This window comes from Papaver somniferum, chromosome 11 (genome assembly GCF_003573695.1).
Source record: "Papaver somniferum cultivar HN1 chromosome 11, ASM357369v1, whole genome shotgun sequence".
NCBI classification, from domain to species: domain Eukaryota; kingdom Viridiplantae; phylum Streptophyta; class Magnoliopsida; order Ranunculales; family Papaveraceae; genus Papaver; species Papaver somniferum.
The window spans coordinates 54018263-54038776 of NC_039368.1; the positions used below are offsets into that span (position 1 = coordinate 54018263).

A 20514-nucleotide genomic window follows, 5' to 3' on the forward strand; every position below is an offset into this window, starting at 1 on the left:
TCTAGTATTGATATCTCTAAGTTTAGTTGCCTGCATCTTTGAGATGATAAGAGAGACCCGAGTGTTTGAAAACGAAGCCATGTTTCTGAGATTCCAAAGTTGTGGTTTTACTTGGGAAAAGATGATAAGAATAAGCCTCTCTTTCTTTGCATTATATGCATGAAGATCGAATATATTATAACTAAAATTAGTTATACTGGTGTAACTATTTTGAGATATTTTGGGAAGGGATATCTTCTTTTGAGCCGGAAGAATAAACTTCACATTGACTTCTATCTCCTTCAATGCTAAATCATCAAGTGATCTGATGGATTTCATGCTCTCTCCCACTGCAGAAGCAGGGATTCGAACTCCGTAATTGCGAAACAAACTCCCATTTTAAGGAGTTTGGATGTAGTCTAGAAATTCTACCCAATAAAAAAAAAGTTAGTTTTTTCTTTTAATTTTTAATTTTAAAATACTAGGAAAAGAGATATATTAAGATTTCGAGAAGATTACACAGTTTCGAAGAAAAGTGGGTTGTGTGCCATCCATTCACCACAAATGGTATTCCTTATATGGTATTTTGGAGCCTTATCACCATAGATAAACAAAATAAATTCCTAGTATCATATTTGATAGGTGTAAACAACCATCCATAATCGTGCTACTAAATCAGCTACTCTGGTTATTATTATTCATCAAATAGGTAACAAATATTAAATCATCACTATAGATGAAAACTCTAACTATGATCTTAATGATTTCCCAGTTAGTCTCTTCGAATATGGCCAAGTTTTGGCTTTTCCCACGCACTGTGCTACCTCTGTGATGTTTTTACATCCCTTGTAGTTTCCTGCAGAGGCAGTCACATATAGCCCAGTTCCATTACTATCAGAATCCTGAATATAGGAAGCATCATAAAATATCTTTAAACAACTATTCAGAAGTTTTTTGGATCGTCGTAAGAACTGGCAGTAACTCAGATGAGCTGCAGTCTCTCTCAATAAAGAATGCGTGAGAGGTTTCATCAGATAATTTAGCTATATGCTTCAAAAAAAAAGATGATTTAACTACTAACCTAGCAGTATTACTGTGATGATTTTTCCCTTGAAATAACCTGAAACATCTCCTCCAAATTGTCCAGCCAGTAGTGAAGATGGTACATAATTCTTTGATTCACCATTATATTGTGTAAAAACTAATGGCTATTTTTATTTTAATAAGAAAAGGTTTAAATGCACATCCAGAATGTACATAAGTTGGGCACCCGTTTTTTTTAACCGCTTTCCAAAGTACCCTTTAGTTGATCGTTTTTGTTGTTTTATTTTTAAATAACGGTTAACATCCAGGTAAATAGTAGGTGGCGGTTATCTCACCTATTAAAATTCGTGTTTATCCCTGAACAAGATGGATAACTATATTGTGAAGGTACTTTTAAAAAATAAATTTTTTTCGAGGATAATTTTTTGTTGGAGTAAAAACACAGGGTACTTTATCAAATGTTTCATTTCGAATGATTTTACAAAGTGGTGATCTATTTTTCTTTTTTCTTTTTGGGATGTCGGTAATTGTCAATGAAGAGAATTGTCAGTAGTGTTTTCAAAAATGGAAACCATAGTGCATAAAAATCTTAGTTAAGTTAACCGCAGTATTTTAGTTGGTAACAAAAATACAATTAAAGATGCGGCTGAAAGAATTCTAAAAAATAAAACTTAGCATGATACATATAGAATATGTAACTACCACAATCATTAGCAGGCACAGTCGAAACTGTACTATACAAACTTCTAAAAGGTATTTTTATACCATGAGAGACCTAGTGTTGTCATTTGCAGGCCAGCAAATGAAGCAAAACTAATCTTTTGAGGGAACAAACTGGCGACACGAGGAAATTAAACTACATTGTTAAGATCATAATCACGGAATCATACCCGTACACGACAAGGTTAATTCATTTGCCGGAGAAAGTTACAGGTATCATGTGGATTGCAAGTTATTAAGCTATAAAACTAATCTGTGACGTATTATATTTGAAATACGTTCCTTGTACCTGAAATTTAAGTAAACTAAGAATTAACTTTTGCATTAAATATGATCATTCGCCTGTATTAAAGAAGATATTCAATCAATTTCATCCTGAAATCAGTTAATTTGAACTTAACAAATTGGTTGAACTAGAACGTAATTGATGGGTATAGTTCACTCTATCCATTAACATATGATTTGTCTTTTTCATATCCTAGGTATGATAAACTTGTTTTCACTTAAAAATTAACTTTGTGTATCGAATTTGTTCAATTTCTTAGCAATCATAAAACGCCATGTCATATTTATGGTTATTAAGGATGAAAATTTCATGTGATTGTATGAATTAGTGATGTCCCTTAACAAGATTTCTTTGCATATTGTTGAAGATACCACATTGTTTCATGTTACATACCTTCACAAAGAACTGATTATACTTATCTTAATTAGATTCTTCCAGTTAACTCAATCACCATAAACATTCATCTATGTTGGTTAATTTATGAAAAGGAAAGTGTACCAAGTACACCACCAAATTTTTCGTTCGGCAACCTGTATGGACAAAATCTAATACAAGTGCAAGCAGACCAACTTAATGATCCTTGAAAATATGTATATATAGTTTATATCTCCATATCTTCTCAATTAGAACGTATAGACTATGAATCCCATGAACCAGATTTTCAAGAAGATTAGTTGGACGATTTCAAAAATTAATATCCAAGATCAATCCAGTCGTATCCAAATAATACAACCGGAATTATGCCAAGTAATAAACTTGTTATCTATCTTTCAAGATACGAATTCTACAAGAAACTAGTCTCCTAATCGATCACAATTATATGGACGTATCTACTAAGATTGAATACGTACTTCTTGTGTAAATTCTATTATAAATATCAAAAATATAATGCGGAAAGAGAAAAATACAAGACACCTGAATTTTTTTCTAATGAGGAAGCCATAATAGCAGAAAAACCCCAGGACCTTGTCCATATTTGAACATCAAACTGTATTAAGCCGCTACAAACACTAGCCTAGTATCATACTTCGAAATGGAATGTAGTTAAGACCGAATCCATCCTACAAGAGGTTCAGTTACAGTCGTTATCCTTACATCTCTTGAACCTCGCAAAACTCTACGCAATTGATTCCCTTAGCTGACTTTCTTTACAACCTAAGAGTTGCTTCAACCTAAGTGAAGACTTTTTATACCAATTTTCATCTAACAGATAAGCCTATTTGGTTTCCCTTTAAATCAAAGATCAAGAGTTGGAAATCTATTTGCAATAACCAAAGCTAGCAAACCTCACAAATCCGGAACACTTACACTCATTTAGATGAGATGCATGGATTCTCTACCACCTCTCAAGAACAATCTTCAACTTATCAATTAAAAATAGTTTTCAGACATCTATCTTGAGGGATCAGAAAGTCTGAGACGAAGAAAACTTTGCGATTACTGTTTATCTTGCCCGAAAGAGATTACAAAAACCTCGATAACAGAAAAGCAAGATCAGGATACACGAACTATCAAGGTAAAAGATAGTTGGACCCGGCTTTACGAATACCCAAAGCGAAGTCTTTTGTCGTATACCTAATTATGTTTCTCAGAAGAAACCTAGGTCAATAGAAGACGACTCTAACTATAAATTAGGACACAAAGTGTCAGGGACTGAATTTCCAGTTGAAAGAACATCTCCCTCTATTTATAGTTTTTCAAGAGATTAGAGTTCAAGCTAAGATAACTTGAGATTCAAGCAAACACTTTCTCGGTTTAGATGAAACTTTGATTAGGGTTTCAAGTAAGCATGTGAGAAGTTTTTCTTGAAATCACATAGAAGAATATACATAGTGGTTCGGTTATAGAACCGAGTATAATGATCGTTCTAGCAAATGTTCGATCTCCACTCCAAGTTTATACCTAAAAACTTTGAGCTCATTCTCAGTTCCAGAACTTAGATCTCTAATCACCCAGATTTCAAGTTCTATCTTAGCTCTCAGCTATGGAACTCTCCAGTTGTCATGTCAGTCTATATTTTGTCATGTACATAGTTGTTCCAAATGTAATTAAAACTAGTCTAATACTTAATTTATTTAAACCAAGTTACTCATCGCTTGAAATATCATATTCTTCAATTTCTCTTAGATACACCAGGTCTTGTTAGCCAGGTTTGGAAGTTTGATACCTCAAGTATATTAGGAGAGGTATTAGTACCTCTCTCTTTCTCTCAAAAGAAGAGGTATCTTTGATTTCTAACGATATTTTGAGCTTGCATGTCAGTTTTTTTCTCATATATTAAGCCAGGCCTTTCAAATTTGCCAAGTATTATTTACAACTAAGTAGCTTTTCAAATTTATTTTTGACGTTTCTTATATCAATTTTTATTGATAAAATTCATGGTTTAAAATTTATTACCGTAAAGCATTTATTGTTTAAGTAAAAGGATATAAGGGATTTAGAACGGCTTATAGTAGGTTCAGAAGTTATGTTCACTCCTTTTCAGAATATGAAAATTTTAGTTAATGGGTAGGTAACGTCACCCCTTGTTAATCGTGAAACTTATTGATCTTTGGTAGTGGGATACCAATACACATGTATTTCATGTGGTAATTATGAATCAGGCAGTGGGCTGCATTAATCGAATTATTTTGGCTTTCTTTATATCAATATGAAAACAGAAGTTCTGTAACTTTTAAGTTGACGTAATTTTTTATTTTCTGCAACACTTTCATAAACTTTCTTTTTAGCTTCTCCTTCTCAAGTTTGAAACTTCCATTAACGGCTCCTCTTATTCTGCCTCATGTCAATTATTTTTTCGACAGGTATTCAGTTTTTTAAAATTGAACCTCAGTGTTCTTCATCCTGTCCATTATGATCTAACAATAGACAATGCCAAGATTTATATCAAGGGTGAGCTATTACTCTCAGAATCCTATCTCTAACACATTCCTCTACCGAATCCACCACTTATGCGTGAATATTTGATGCTGATAGATCGTGCTCCTGGTTAGATGAACTCTATTTTGTCGTTCCATGGATAAAGACATTTAATATAATAGCAATGTTGAAAACTCCTTTGGAAATAACATACCATTATATATTTTTGAAATATATATAATCAATTAAAAGTTGTAATAAGTCAAAAATTTCTTTAGAGCATATAAACATTTCTGCAGAAAATTTCCTCTAACTACATTTGGGATCGAGGTGTTTGATAAATGGGAATTGGCTATGTCACTTTTAATACTGGGCATGAGATTAATCACATTATTAATTCTAGATATCTGGGATTCGACCGAGATCCTAGCCCAGGTGAACTCAGGTTCATGGCATTCCGCAATTCATTTTAATTTAATGTAAGTATTATGCTTTTCCAGTTTTCTATAGTTCACGTTTAATAACTTTACATTGTTCATAATTATAAACTTTGTTTGGTTAATGATTTTTTAAGTAATACTGAAAGATATTAGTGTCTTCTTTCAAACTTTGAGCTTTACTGTCTTAGAGAATGAAATAGTTTTGAAAGATATTTTTGAGCATCTCTCGGTCGAATTTTCAAGTTTTTCCATCTCAAGCTTGTTGTCAATGTTAGATGTAGAAAACTATATCTTGATTTCTAGTCTATCGAAGTCAAGTCTTGGACTAGGATTTGAGTATGGTAGTTGAATATAAGACATCACTAAATAAACCTCGTAGATTGAAGACTGAAGATCTAACTAAGACATTTGCGATAACTTCATCATCAAAGAGATATGTGAAGACTGACTTATTCTATTCATTCAAAACATTTACCATTCCATCTTATGAGACTATGTCGTATGATTTTTAGTAGATTTAATATTGAAAAAAGTAAATTTCCAGTTCAAGCTTGTCTTGGATAAAATCTCTAAATATATTTCAAGCAATGGATGTTCTTAGATCCTTAGCAATCTTATCTAGAACAATTTATTTTTCACAAACTATTTTTGTTCAAGTTGATCATTTGGAGATTTACCAAGCAACGGTGCATACTGTCTATGAATGTTGGGAATATTTCGAATTAAATTATGAGACATTTCGAACTGCTTGGTGCAAGGTACACAGACTTTTAGATATTACCTGGTCAATTTTCACTAAATTTGTTGGGAAAACCCACTAAGTTTCAGTATTACCAAATGTTCACGAACTATTCTATATGACTATGTTCACATTTTCTACAACTCTCAGAAACACTTATAGGACAATTTTATTCACAAATTCACTTTCGAATCGTGGATTATTGTTTAGTATTGAGTGTTATTGAACATTTCTAGTAGTTGTAAGTTCAAAGGCATACTTGCCGCTATGGACGATCATTGTGCACAGCTCAGAACCCTGGACCTTAACGCATATTCTTCTATGTAATTTCATTGTGGACTCTTCACATGCTTAAATGAATTATTAATGATAATTTCATCTAAACTGGAAAAATATTTGATTGGATGTTAGCTTGAGTTCAAAGCTACCCGGAGCCTTGAAAATCTATGAATAGAGAGACTCTTGCAACAAGATTTCTTAATCCCTGACAACTCTTGTGTCCTAGTTGCAAAGCTAGAGTCGTCCTCTATACCGTAGGTTCTTCATAGAACTGTGCTCTAGGTTACGACTTTGAAGACTTCACTTAGGTATTCGTGAAACCTGGTGTAAGCACATGGATTTGGCCAGATCCGAAGACATGAAAATTGGGGCTTCGAGTAATGACCAACCGAAACCACCATTGATATGACGTGGTCACAAAGGTGATGCGCCCTCAGTAAACGGTTGTTGTTGTAATAAAGCTCATATTACAAGGAGGTTGTCCACTTGAGATCCACACTAAGCCAACTTCTCCTGTAAAATGAGGTTTGCCCAAGATAAAAAAAGGAAGAGCTAATAAAATATTTTAAAAAAGAGAAAAAGAGCTTTTCAGAGAATTATAATGTGTATTGGGATTAGTCTCCTCATAATCTTATATATTAGGGTGTTTACATTTGGGTTACCTCCACCACCGTCTTCCCTCTATCGGAATTTGTTTACTGTGTATTGGGACTAATCCTCAATACCACTACGCAACCACAAAATCATGAATTCGGGTTACCTCCACCACCGTCTTCCCTCTATCGGACACTGCTAGCATGTCATCTCCACCACCGTCTTCACTCTAGTAACAGATCGCAAAATCTCTTTACACCAAACCCTAATCAATCACCGTATTACCATCTTCAATACTCATTCACATTAAAACCCCCTCTGTGTAATAACTTACTCAAAATCACCATCACTATCTTCTCAGCAGAAAACCTTCAACATCAACACGAACCCTAATTTCTCCAAAATCTAAAAATCCATCACCACCATCTTCTCAATCTCTGCCTACACCGAAAACACCACCAGAAATAAATCTCTATGAATTATACCTTTTTTCTTCGTTTGATTGATTCCTTCATCAATCCCAGATCGGCAACAGTTGATAGAGCCGCCGTTTCCAGTTTCAGATGGAAGAGAACAGCGAGGGCGCCACAAATAAGGGAAGTAATGATACTTGTCGAATAGCACCATCGGCAACAATTTCATGTTTCTTCCACCGTAACATTGAGCAAGCTCCTCTACTTTTACCCGAAGACATCACCAACTCGAGACCTGAACTAAATAGCTTAATCTATCTTCACTACCGTATCCACTTCACCCGAAAGCATCATTCCACTGCCATCCGAGGACGCTACTTCTGATACAGCTCTGGATTCTTGTTAGGACTTTCGGCTTCGATTGAGAAGAGAAGACCCGATGAGGTGATGAATAGCCACAGTAACGAAGAGTAAGATAATGCTATGCAGAACAACCTGAGCTTTCACCCGATACCACCATCAACACTTCATCGGCAACCTGTACAGACTCCATAGTGAAGAGCTTGCAGAGGAAATTTACCTTTGCACAAAAAAAACAAGAGAAGAATTCCCCTTATTACCTGAATTGAGTTGTATTTTCTACAAGGATCGAAGCTGCAAATAAAAAAGCCAGCCGGAGGAACCATAGGCCAGATACACGTCCGACGAAACGAGACGATACAAGAGATGATACCCTTTCTGGACAGACAAAGGACATAACAGCAAGCCGTGATAGGAGCAAATGCAACAATAATCGATTAGTGAGACGCATTATAGTCGGTAAGAGAAAACATCATTTTGGTTACCAATGAAGCTGGAGCTACTGACATCGACCTCCTCTCCTTCTTTGTCTACGTTTTACACCTCCTCGACAGCACTGCAGAAAGGGATGGTGAACACCTTTTCTCAACATTGCACCTTAGATTCAATTCGCTCTTTCGGCAAAATTAGAAGTTGTAAACGAAAGGTTAAGCCTGTAACGAAAAGGTGCTGCTTCTCGATAGGTATGTCCAGGCGACATGTATCCGTAAAATCCTTAAAAGATTTTTACCCCAGGTTCACAGCAAAAGTAACTTTACAGTGAGAGAACCATCCGGAACAGCTACAAGTCGGATGCGTCTAAGAAAGTCTTTGTTTAACTGGCTGTTTGTTTTGGTTCAGCGGCAAAGAACTAGAACATAGACACACTGTTGTATTAACAGTGAATTAATGAAAGAGATTATAGAGTACTCAACGGCGTCGAAAAGAGAAGTACGGTTATATGAAGCTGGCATTCCTAGTCTAACATCGGATGTTCTATGAGTCATAAGAGTGGCCTTTCAACCAAATGTAAATAACTCAAAGACGACGGCACGATTTGAAACTACTGTCAACAGTTCTCATAGTGTCACCATTTCTGTATTTACTAGTGATTACCACTGAAATATCCCTTCATCTTTTCACCAACAAAAAGTACAAAGATAACTGTGCTTGATCCGGCAGTAAGGAAACTCGAGTGTTGCAACACTGAAGCCATACACGTATAGCGTATTGGTGTAAGAATTTGAAGAAGGAATTTGAAGAACATTAAGTAAACTGGAGCCAGAAGTGAGCTGGAGTAATGAGAGGTCGACATATACATACCAAACACATACATACCAACTCCACTCCACACCACAGATCCACATACGAGTGAGCAATGGTCTTACCATCTCAACTCTTGCCAGTACCACCAAGCCGATAACAGGGTCATTGTCACTTTATTCTCACTATTACGAGTAATGAACAAAAGTAAAGAATGCCATCCGACTCCTCTACTCCAAGATACAACCTCGGGTCTACTACCTCCCGCCATGACAGTGTTCATCCCACTAGCTCAACTTTCATCCCAAGCATGGAAGCTGACATCTTGAAAGATGAGCAAATACGAATGCTCAAGTTCCACCTTATTGTTAACTTACTGTTAACACTAGCTCAACTTTCATCCCAAGCCGTTACTGACTCGGCCCGACATTCAATTTTGCCAAGCTTGAGACTACCTAACACTGCTCCTACACAGCGGGTTACTCTTACCCAAAATGCAAGGCAGGATAGTTACAACTAAGAAACACACTTTCAGATGGAGAAAGAGATGTAAAGCAAATAGACGCCCCGTGACACAAGTTTATTCTTCTTGACACGAGATGGCAGAAGACAAAGCCGATGATACAAGTTTACTCTTCTTCTCGATGACACAAGAGATGGCAGAATAAAAAGCCGTTGACATAAGTTTACTCTCCTTTTAATACCCAATGGCTTGTGACGAGACACCATGTCGTGAAAGGTGTGAGTCTGAAGGCTCCAAAAGCACCGGATGGGATGGAAATGACTAGCAAATAAACATTCTTATCCCAAGAAGCGGAGAGTGCGGGCTTATGACAAAGACGCCACGCTGAAAACCAAGACAGATGACTGCGGGCTTTGATGAAACATCACCAGCTTCCACCTGTTATAAGCGCAACATTTGCTGACAACCGAAAAAAAGACGAAATGACGAGTCGACAACATGTGCAACTACTGTCAACAGTTCTCATTGCCAAAGCCAGCAGTGATCCGAAGCAGTGAAGAGTAGCTTACTCGGGTTCTCCATCCTTACAGCTCTAACTCGTCATCATTACCAACATTGATGCCAGAAACACCATAATATGCCAATACGCAAACCTTCACTATTAATCAATTACCGATGATGACAAACCACTACAGAATCACACCATCTTCTCGAGAATACCCATGCTCCTACTCTTCTCGACTGCACCATCGAAACAGCATCCATCTCCATCACGAGTAACAGCAGCAACCCATTCAAACAAATTTCAACTCCACTGAATCGAAATAACCACCATCAGAATCCACTCCCACTATCCACCGGTGGAAAATGAATTTTTTAAGTCTGCTGGAGATTTATAGATAGTGAAAACTACAGGGAGACCCATTCTCCCAGATTTTTCCACTGTCAAACCCACGGACAGAAAAGTTCAGGCGCGCACCCATTTTCCCGTCAAAAATTCGTAGCAGACCCATAATTTATGAAATTCTGCTTCTCAGTTTTTAAAAGGCCAAACTACCTTTTCTTCGAGCGACGAACAGAGAGAAGCGAGAAGAAAACAATGGTGAACTCCGATTCTTCGTTTTTAACATTTGGATTTTTCCCTTTGTCAAATCTTTTCCCAAATCCTTTTCTGAATAATCTTCTCAATAAAACTAGGGTTTCTGTTTCAAAATCTGCGGTTTAAATCTGGGGATTTCGGGTTTCTGTTGTCTTCGATTATTCGAGAAGTAAAAAGAAATTAAAATTGAAGTTGAAAAGGGTAAGAAGTGTGTTGCAGTATTTCGATATCAACTGAATTGAAATTTTTCATACCTTATTTGTCTCCATGTTTTTGATCTCAATCGGAAATTTATGATTAGATTTGAATTAAAGATGTTATGCATAATGTCTTATGCATAACATCAGTTTTGTTTAGATGCATAAGACATTATGCATTATTTTGTTTTAGCTGCATAATGTCTTATGCATTACTTTTTCACTTTTCTGGTTATGCATCAGTTTTGTTTAGATGCATAAGACATTATGCATTATTTTGTTTTAGCTGCATAATGTCTTATGCATTACTTTTTCACTTTTCTGGTTATGCATCAGTTTTTTTTAGATGCATAATACATTATGCATTATTTTTGTTTTAGCTGCATAATGTCTTATGCATTACTTTTTTTCACTTTTCTGGTTATGCATCAGTTTTTTTTAGATGCATAAGACATTATGCATTATTTTGTTTTAGCTGCATAATGTCTTATGCATTACTTTTCTCACTTTTCTGGTTATGCATCAGTTTTTTTTTAGATGCATAAGACAATATGCAACTAAAACAAAATAATGCAATTATTTTGTTTTAGCTGGATATTGTCTTATAAATTACTTTTTTCACTTTTCTGATTTATGGATTTTTATGCACGTGCATAATGTCTTCTGCATCATTTTGTTTAGTGCATAAGACATTATGCCATTATTATTTCTGCATAAAACATTATGCATTATTTTTGTTTTAGCTGCATAATGTCTTATGCATTACTTTTTTCATTTTTCTAGTTATGCATCAGTTTTGTTTAGATGCATAAGACATTATGCATTATTTCGTTTTAGCTGCATAATGTCTTATGCATTACTTTTTTTCACTTTTCTGGTTATGCATCAGTTTTTTTTAGATGCATAAGACATTATGCATTATTTTGTTTTAGCTGCATATTGTCTTATGCATTACTTTTTTCACTTTTCTGATTTATGGATTTTTATGCACGTGCATAATGTCTTCTGCATCATTTTGTTTAGTGCATAAGACATTATGCCATTATTATTTCTGCATAAAACATTATGCATTATTTTTGTTTTAGCTGCATAATGTCTTATGCATTATTTTTTTCATTTTTCTGGTTATGCATCAGTTTTGTTTAGATGCATAAGACATTATGCATTATTTCGTTTTAGCTGCATAATGTCTTATGCATTACTTTTTTTCACTTTTCTGGTTATGCATCAGTTTTTTTTAGATGCATAAGACATTATGCATTATTTTGTTTTAGCTGAATAATGTCTTATGCATTACTTTTGTCACTTTTTCTGGTTATGCATCAGTTTTTTTTAGATGCAAAAGACATTATGCATTATTTTGTTTTAGCTGCATATTGTCTTATGCATTACTTTTTTCACTTTTCTGATTTATGGATTTTTATGCACGTGCATAATGTCTTCTGCATCATTTTGTTTAGTGCATAAGACATTATGCCATTATTATTTCTGCATAAAACATTATGCATTATTTTTGTTTTAGCTGCATAATGTCTTATGCATTATTTTTTTCATTTTTCTGGTTATGCATCAGTTTTGTTTAGATGCATAAGACATTATGCATTATTTCGTTTTAGCTGCATAATGTCTTATGCATTACTTTTTTTCACTTTTCTGGTTATGCATCAGTTTTTTTTAGATGCATAAGACATTATGCATTATTTTTTTTTAGCTGCATAATGTCTTATGCATTACTTTTCTCACTTTTTCTGGTTATGCATTAGTTTTTTTAGATGCATAAGACATTATGCATTATTTTGTTTTAGCTGCATATTGTCTTATGCATTACTTTTTTCACTTTTCTGATTTATGGATTTTTATGCACGTGCATAATGTCTTCTGCATCATTTTGTTTAGTGCATAAGACAATATAAGGGAAAATTTAGCTGCATAACTTTTTTTCTGTTTCTTCTACTTGATTTTTTCTTCTTCGCCTGTTTCATCCATTTTTGTTTAAATGTATTCTAGGGTTTAGTCAAAAATGATTTACTTCTTTGAATCATCGATTTTAAATGATTTATTTCTTTAAATGATGGAGAAAAAATCTTTGCAGATCCGTTACAGAGATTAATGGAGGAATAGGGAAAGAAACCGGCGTAGAAGAAAAAAAATTATGCCCAAAAACGATGAAGGATAATAGAGTCTTTCAGTACGTTTTAAATATTTTTAAATAATTATGGGTGCGACTGTATCAGAAATTAATTGTGGGCCTGGCAGTAAGAAATTTTTTTTTTGGGCCTGTGCCTAAGTTGATAAGACTTCCTAGGACTTTCTTTATAGATTGGGCTTCCAAAGGCAGCCTTTTTTATAGAAAAAAACACTGAAAACTAAATCAAGCCCGGTAGCACACCTAACGCTAGGGGATACTTTTAGGAATTATAAAAAATTCCACGTGTATTTCTATTAAGTCCGCCAGAAGCAATATTTTCTATGGTCCTACTTTAATTAGTCAGCGGTGCTAAATGGTTTCCGTAAACCTTCTAGAAACAAATCTTCTTCTTTCATCACTTCTCTCTCAGTTATCCAAAACTCATCTCTCTTTTGTTTTTTCTTCCGAGTTCTGCAACTCTTCTCCATCTATCTTCATCTCCTCCAAGAAATTAGAATTTGAAACCCAACTTCAACAATAATAGTGAAATAGAAGAATCAAGATAATCATCGTTTTTTTTATGATATCCCCAAACCCTTTCTTCATCTCCTCTACCAAAGTTTCTTTATCACCTACACAACTAAAACCCTATCTTCTAAATTATGTGCATCGTCATTAAACAAGCCCTTTACTCCACCTCGTTCTTATTGATGTCTTCTATTAATTTTTTCGTTTTCTGGAAACAGAAACAGAACCATTTCTGTAACCAATTTCTTAGAATTGTAACATCAAATTCAATTGTGAACCATTCTTAAATCCATTTTTTTGCCTTTATCTGTTAGGGTTCTAATCAACTATTCTTCTATTTCGTAAATGGAACCCCCTTTTATTTCAACATCAGTAGTATATCGGAGAAGAGTACCACAAAAATCAGAGAAGATGTTCTGGTTATTATCATTGGATTTATTTGTGTTATGTTTTATTCGAAGTAATACATCTACAAAGCAGCCATCAGGGTAAGCAACCGAAATTGAAAACCCTAATTTTTTGATTTCTTGCAATAAATAAAGTTGATTCATTTCTATCAAATTCGTGCTTTTATTGGTGTTTTAATGGTGAGTTTTGATCAGTTTGATTGTTTAATGAACACAGGATCAGCTGGAACACATGATTCTTGGGGACCTCAAATTAAGGGTCTTACTTGAGACACCAAATGATGAGATGAACATCATTAGAAACGATTCATTTAGTTTATTGATGATCTCAGTGGAGTAAGAAATGGAATTGACTATTGAGGTTTGTGCATTTGATAATTGTGGAATGGGCTAGAGTTCGATACCCACTAGAAAATCTGAATACATGGTAATTTCTATCACCCCCTCTTGTGAATTCGATTTGATTTTTGTTAGGTACACAAAAATAATGTGATTTTCATTCATTTTTTGAAAATTGGTGTAATGATACAGGACAACAATATGGCAAAAGATGCATTGGCATTAATTGATCATTTAGGTTGAGGTAAAGCTCATGCTTTCAATCATTTAAGTTGACAACCCCCTTATTTTCATTTGGATAACTTGCGGTATAATCTCTGCTCAGGGATGTTGAAATTCTTCAAATGGGTTTCTTGGTATGAAACTCAAATTGGATATTCTCCCAATTATGGAGCTCATGGTCTGAAATATTTTGGTTAGTCCTATTTTCTGTAGGCATGCTTCGTATGATTTGGTTGCTCTGAATTTTGGAGATGCTTTAAATTGAGACCGTATGCTATGTTCCAGTTGTACCGAAGAATTTGTGACTTATTGGACTTCTGGTTTTGTAAATATAGAATTTGTGATTGATAAGTTACATTACTGAGAGCTCCACATGTACCAGGGGCCATCAATTATTTCATGGAATTCCTCATGTGGTCATTTATTTTGCATCCAAGTGATGATCTGAAAATCCTAACTATTTCTTCTTATCTGATATATGATATCGGGCATGCCAAGCTTGCAGGTTTGCTTCCACATTACAGGTTATGTAAATTTCATTTTTCTTTTCCTTGCCTCGTTTTAAAGTTAATCAACATCTGATTTGTTGTATCGTTCTTATGTCTTATTGGATATGTTATTTGTATTGGTTTCTGTTTATCTTGCAATGCCACAGACTCCCGTTTCACTCCATCCTTGATTGACAGGAGATATTGCGATTGGACCCCTAATGGTATTGATGATGAGTTTGTGTTTTGTGTTAAGAGTTTCTTCTTTAGTTTCTTGTAGTGTAGTGTTAAAAATTCTTTAATGTTTGTTGTAGGAAGAGAAAGTTGAGGTGGAGGATACTGTTGCAGAATCGATTCTGGATATTGTCCACGATTAATATGCTCACTACAAGAAAACTAAGGTTAATCTTAACACTGTTTTCCGCTCTTGCTTATTTCAGTTTTGTTGTGACATTGTTTGATTTTCCTGTTCCATTTACTCAAAGTGTACGATTGAAAATCAACTGATTCATAGTCTTACTTGCTCTAGTGACATTCTTCAATATGAACCTTCGTATGCTTTCACATTTGTTCCAATTGAAAATGTATTTTACTTTAATATACTTGCTTTATTACTGAAATCCTAAAAAACTTCAAATGGAAGAATGCAAACTTTGGGTAATGTTAGATGGGTTAGGCTTGTAACACGGAGGTTGAGGTAATGACTAAACCTTGCTTATTTGCATAATTCTAGCTGTGTATCTACCAACTATATGGTTTAACAGTTAGACATCAACGAGAAGATGAGGGTCATTCTAGTTGTTTCGGTAAATGTTTCACTTCTATGTCGCAGACCTCTTTTCAAGTATGCTTTGTTTTTCCAGCTTCGGCATTAACATTCTAACACAGCATAAACACGTATGCAGAAGAAATTGATTCTAAATACATTACAATTCTATATTTCAGTTCTAACTTCATATGTATGTATGAAAAAAATCTTTAAAGGGGCTTAGTCTGATAAAAAGGTCTGTATAGTTCGTCTTCCTTTAGATTAAACTGTTGATCCATAGTATTTGATAACTTTTATAACTTAGATACTTGTACATTTTCTGCGTCTTGAACCACATTGAGCTTCTCTCTTTTTCTTTGATCAAGCTTTCGTTGGTTGAGTATGACATACCTAAATTCCCACCAAGTCTATTAGCTGATGCAGCTATCCTTTATATACTATTATTTTCCAATGCAGATCCTTGAAAAAGTTAAACTTGCATATGGCGTCCATTAGCATTGTTTTACTTTACTGCGGGGATGGGGTCTCTTAGGAGACCACTTGCTATTGTTGCTTCTTTCATGACTGTCATTAGCATTTCTTTCCTAAATGATAGATATCATCGTTTTTTTCTCTAGTTCTTTCATTTGATATATAGAAATCAAATTATATGTGTTGTGCATTGTCACCAGCATACCATTGTTGTTAATCTTTGACTGCTATTTTGCAAGAAGTATATGTGTTGTGCTATAATGCTCTTACAATTGACAGAACTTCAATCATTCTAATTGCATGCGCTTTTCTTCTCTTATTAGCTTGTCCAATATGCTTACGATTCTGTGTTGGGTCATCTAGTTAGAGCCATTTGCTGGATATTATGGAGTCATTGGTCACCACATAAAAATAAATGGCATTGTTCTAAACTTCACCGATTTCCAACTGTACTTATTTCAGGTACCCATACAAAGTTATTTGTGCGGTCACTTCTAATGGATATGCTCTTCTTTTAGAAAGAATTCCATGGTATTCATCAATAGATTGCATGTTTTCTCTTTACTTTGATTATCTCATTTGTCTTGATTTGGTTGTGCTTATGTCCTTATTTCAGGTCGGAGACGAAGAAGGGACAAAAGAGATAGCACCGTGGAAGATGAAAGTCCAGTTTTCATGCAGGTGCATCCTGGAACGAAAATAACAAGCGATCGGTATTGCAATTGAGAGCACAAGGTTGAAAAAACTTTAGGAAGCTATTACGAATTTGTTTTGCTATGTATAAACAATTAAAGTGGGTGTATATTCAAGTTTTCATATATTGTGAACTTGGGTAGTAGTTAGAAATTGAAGTGTAAATTAAATCTAGCTTTTAATGTAAATATTTACTTTGTTTCCATATTGATTTGGGTTTCAATTTTGATCTGATTTTCATATTAGTTTAAGATTCATCTGAATCTGATCGGATTTAGCTGAATCAAATTTTCCTTTTTTTTTAATAAAACATGATCAATATAAACGACTGTCTGTATCAGTAGTATTTAAAAGATGTTGATGGTAGACGTAATTTGAAAATTTAAAAGAATCTCAGAAGCAGTCTTTTGAGAACTAAGACTACGATTCTAGGGCTCCCAAAAACAGTCCTTTTTATCGATTTTAAGTGCTTTTTTGGTAGAATTTTTTTTGCATTTTCCACTAGTGATCAAACTGTCACCCTCACCGTCATCCGAGAGAACTACCACCTTTTCCCATTAGCCGCCTCATCTTGTTTTCCTCTCCCCCGTCCTCAATACCCAAAGCAATAATCACTGTTAAACGTTGAAAGAAACTTCATAGATGTTTCGGAATTAGCTTCTTCGAGGTTGTGCAAACTATGGACGAGCAAACCCAAAGCCAACAATGAATGAAAGTTGTAAAAAAAAATAATACCCGATATACTAACAAGGCGAGAAAGGCAAAAGGAATGATCAACCCGTGAAGACTTAACACTAGGGGTTTCAGAATAAAACAATGCTACTTCCGATGACACGAGTCATTCTTAACTTCGGTTCATACTGAAACAACCATCATTTGATGCGAACTTCTACTACAATATTCTTTGTTTTATGAATAAAACAATGCTACTTCCGATGACACGAGTCATTCTTAACTTCGGTTCATACTGAAACAACCATCATTTGATGCGAACTTCCATTATCTTATTCTTTATTTTCTGAATAAAACAATGCTACTTCCGATGACACGAGTCATTCTTAACTTCAGTTCATACTGAAACAACCATCATTTGATGCGAACATGTGTTCGGAATCAGCTTTTCACAAAAGAAACTAGGATTACATCCCGAAAACGCCGGCTGAGAGCATCTTTCTAAAAGGAACATGACCCCACAAAAGGTATCTAAAGACCTACCGGATGTGAGGACTATAACTCATAGCTCATAATTCAATTCAAACAAGCGCAAGATTGGAAAACTAACAATGAAAAACATGCATGCACATTTTCCCGCTCACTCTCTTCTTCCCATACCACAGTATGTGAACCTTCGGACCTCCCCAACCCCACTAAAGGCACAACTTAATCATTTAAGATTCATACACAATTTACCGAATGCCATATCTGATGATAAGACTATGCAAACCAAAAGGCAAGAGCCAACATAGTACATTACCATCAACCTACCCGACAGATACAGGGGCACAATCAAGCTTGATGATCATACTCCGAGATACAAGAAAATCTCCAGAAACTCAGTTCCACCGAAAGGAAACCTAACACGATAGGGTGCGAACAACATCTTCTTCGGAAAACCCGACAATGGAAAACCATAATATACAATACAATAGACTATATAAATTCTAGCAATCACATCCATAACATTCATTAAACATAAAGTAAACGTTAACATCTTCATAAAAGCAATTCGGAATCCATTATGACGAGGAGTTGAACGCCAGAAGCCGTTGATTGGTTAAGCCTCGAAATCTTGGGAGGAGCAACCAATTGAATGAGACAATTTACTGAATCCTAAAATAAAATAAGGGGGAGGAGATGGAACCAATAATGAAGAACAAGCCAGCTGATTCACCCATCCTTATGCCATCAACTCAACTCTTGATAGAACCACTAATACGTCACATCCTAATGACACCGCCAACATCAACTTCGACAGTCTATGGCCCGGGATAAGCAATCACTCCGAAGGATAAATCAAAAAATTAACATAGAATATCAACAACTCCTTCGACGAAGCAATGAAACAAGAGCTTGACATACACATCGAATCATCTTCCCGTTATCATACAACAATTGAGAAAATCATGAAAACTGAATCCTACTAATAATAAATAAAGAAGTGAAAGAAATACAACTGACACAAGAGGAAACCGTGAGGTGATAACACATCATTGTGAGAAGATACAAGGGGCTGAAGCAAAGAACAAAACCCGAAAACCCGAAGACGGGAGAGAAAACAAAGATGCACCTCCTCAAGAGCATTGAATGCTGTCGAGACTGTTAGTAACATTGCACATGGAAGAAGCAAGAGTAGGGTGGGCTCTGACTGATGCATACCCGGAGCAATCAACAATAAGGACGCGGTCAAGAAAGTGATGCTCCAAGAAAACCAAGAGACCAAGCGGTTAAAGGTGTTAGATGCTTCCCATTAGCATTCCTACAAGAGCCAAAACTATATAGACAAGTGACTGAGCAATGAAGAATCTATGTATAAGGATCTTCGAGAAGATGAAGATACATAAATATGACTGTTTGCTAAGACTGGCAAGCCTTCGACAAACAACCAAGGGGCTGGTAATATAACTACCCCAAAAGTGACCACGAATAAGAAGTAAGAACGGGGAATTCGGCTGATGTATATCCAAAGCTATCAAGAATGAAGTCAAGAAGACGATGCTCGGAGAAAAAAATATCCAAAGACATGATCAAAGGGGCTCCGAGAAGATCAAGGAAATCACAGACTCAAGAGAAATGAACTTCAACAAAGTAACTCCACATGGACTTATCGCGTTGTACTTTTTTCCCTTCGTCAAAGTTTTGTCCCACTGGGTTTTCCTTATCAAGGTTTTAATGAAAAAACATATGCGAGTCCAATTGTGCCCCAAGTCTTCTCAAAGGCTTGGCTCCGACCGATATACATTCAACCCGAAGTTATGACCAAGAGGGGGCTTCAAGAAGACGAAAAGACGAAAGCAACAACACACATTGGATTGATAATTCCGAGGATACGCTCTTACACAAACTGTGACTGATTGCCAAGCCTGCAAGTCTTGACAAAACATTCAGGAGGCTAATGTAAGCACATGGATTTGGCCAAAGCCGAAGACATGAGAATGGGGTTTCGGGTAATGACCAACCGAAGCCACCATTGACTATGACATGGTCACAAAGGTGATGCGCCCTTAGTAAATGGTTGTTGTTGTATAGTAAAGCTCATATTGTAAGGAGGTTGTCCATTTGAGGTCCACACTAAGCCAACTTCTCCTATAAAAGGAGGTTGCCCAAGATGAGAGAAGGCACATCTAATATAATATCTTAGAAGAGAGAGAAAGAGCTTTTTAGAGAATTGTATTGTGTATTGGGATTAGTCTCCTCATAATCTTATAATAATATTAGGGTGTTTACGCCTGGTTAAACTATATTTTTACCTGATAGTTCTTTTTATAAATTTTATTTTGCTAATTATTGAAGTTCACGTACTTTATTCAGGAATAAGATAGATAAGAATCACAAAATTCTCTTCGTCTCAGACTTTGTGATTTTTCATGATAGATATCTAAACTCTTATTTGATTTTTTTGAATTGTTCTTGAGAGGTTGTTAGTAATCCAGCCTTCTCTGATAACGAAGTGTAAGTGTTTTGGATACGCGAGGTTTGTTTGACTTTGTCTACTGCATACAAATTTTCAAACCTAGATTGAAACATATCAAAAGGGA

The 20514-nt window shown here is 35.3% G+C and overlaps 1 long non-coding RNA gene across 6 annotated transcripts; it reads left to right on the forward strand.

Moving 5' to 3' along the window:
- Positions 1-13216: 13216 nt before the first annotated feature.
- Positions 13217-16968, forward strand: LOC113322910. Of its 6 annotated transcripts, XR_003347350.1 has the most exons (8): positions 13220-13858; positions 13995-14204; positions 14309-14360; positions 14442-14531; positions 14721-15050; positions 15141-15227; positions 16529-16597; positions 16683-16968. It is a non-coding gene; the product is annotated as an uncharacterized LOC113322910 (long non-coding RNA). The 6 variants fall into 6 exon arrangements; XR_003347349.1 differs by having other exon boundaries at positions 13217-13858; positions 14442-15050; positions 16390-16597; XR_003347351.1 differs by having other exon boundaries at positions 13217-13858; positions 14442-15050; positions 16430-16597.
- The last annotated feature ends 3546 nt before the right edge of the window (positions 16969-20514 follow it).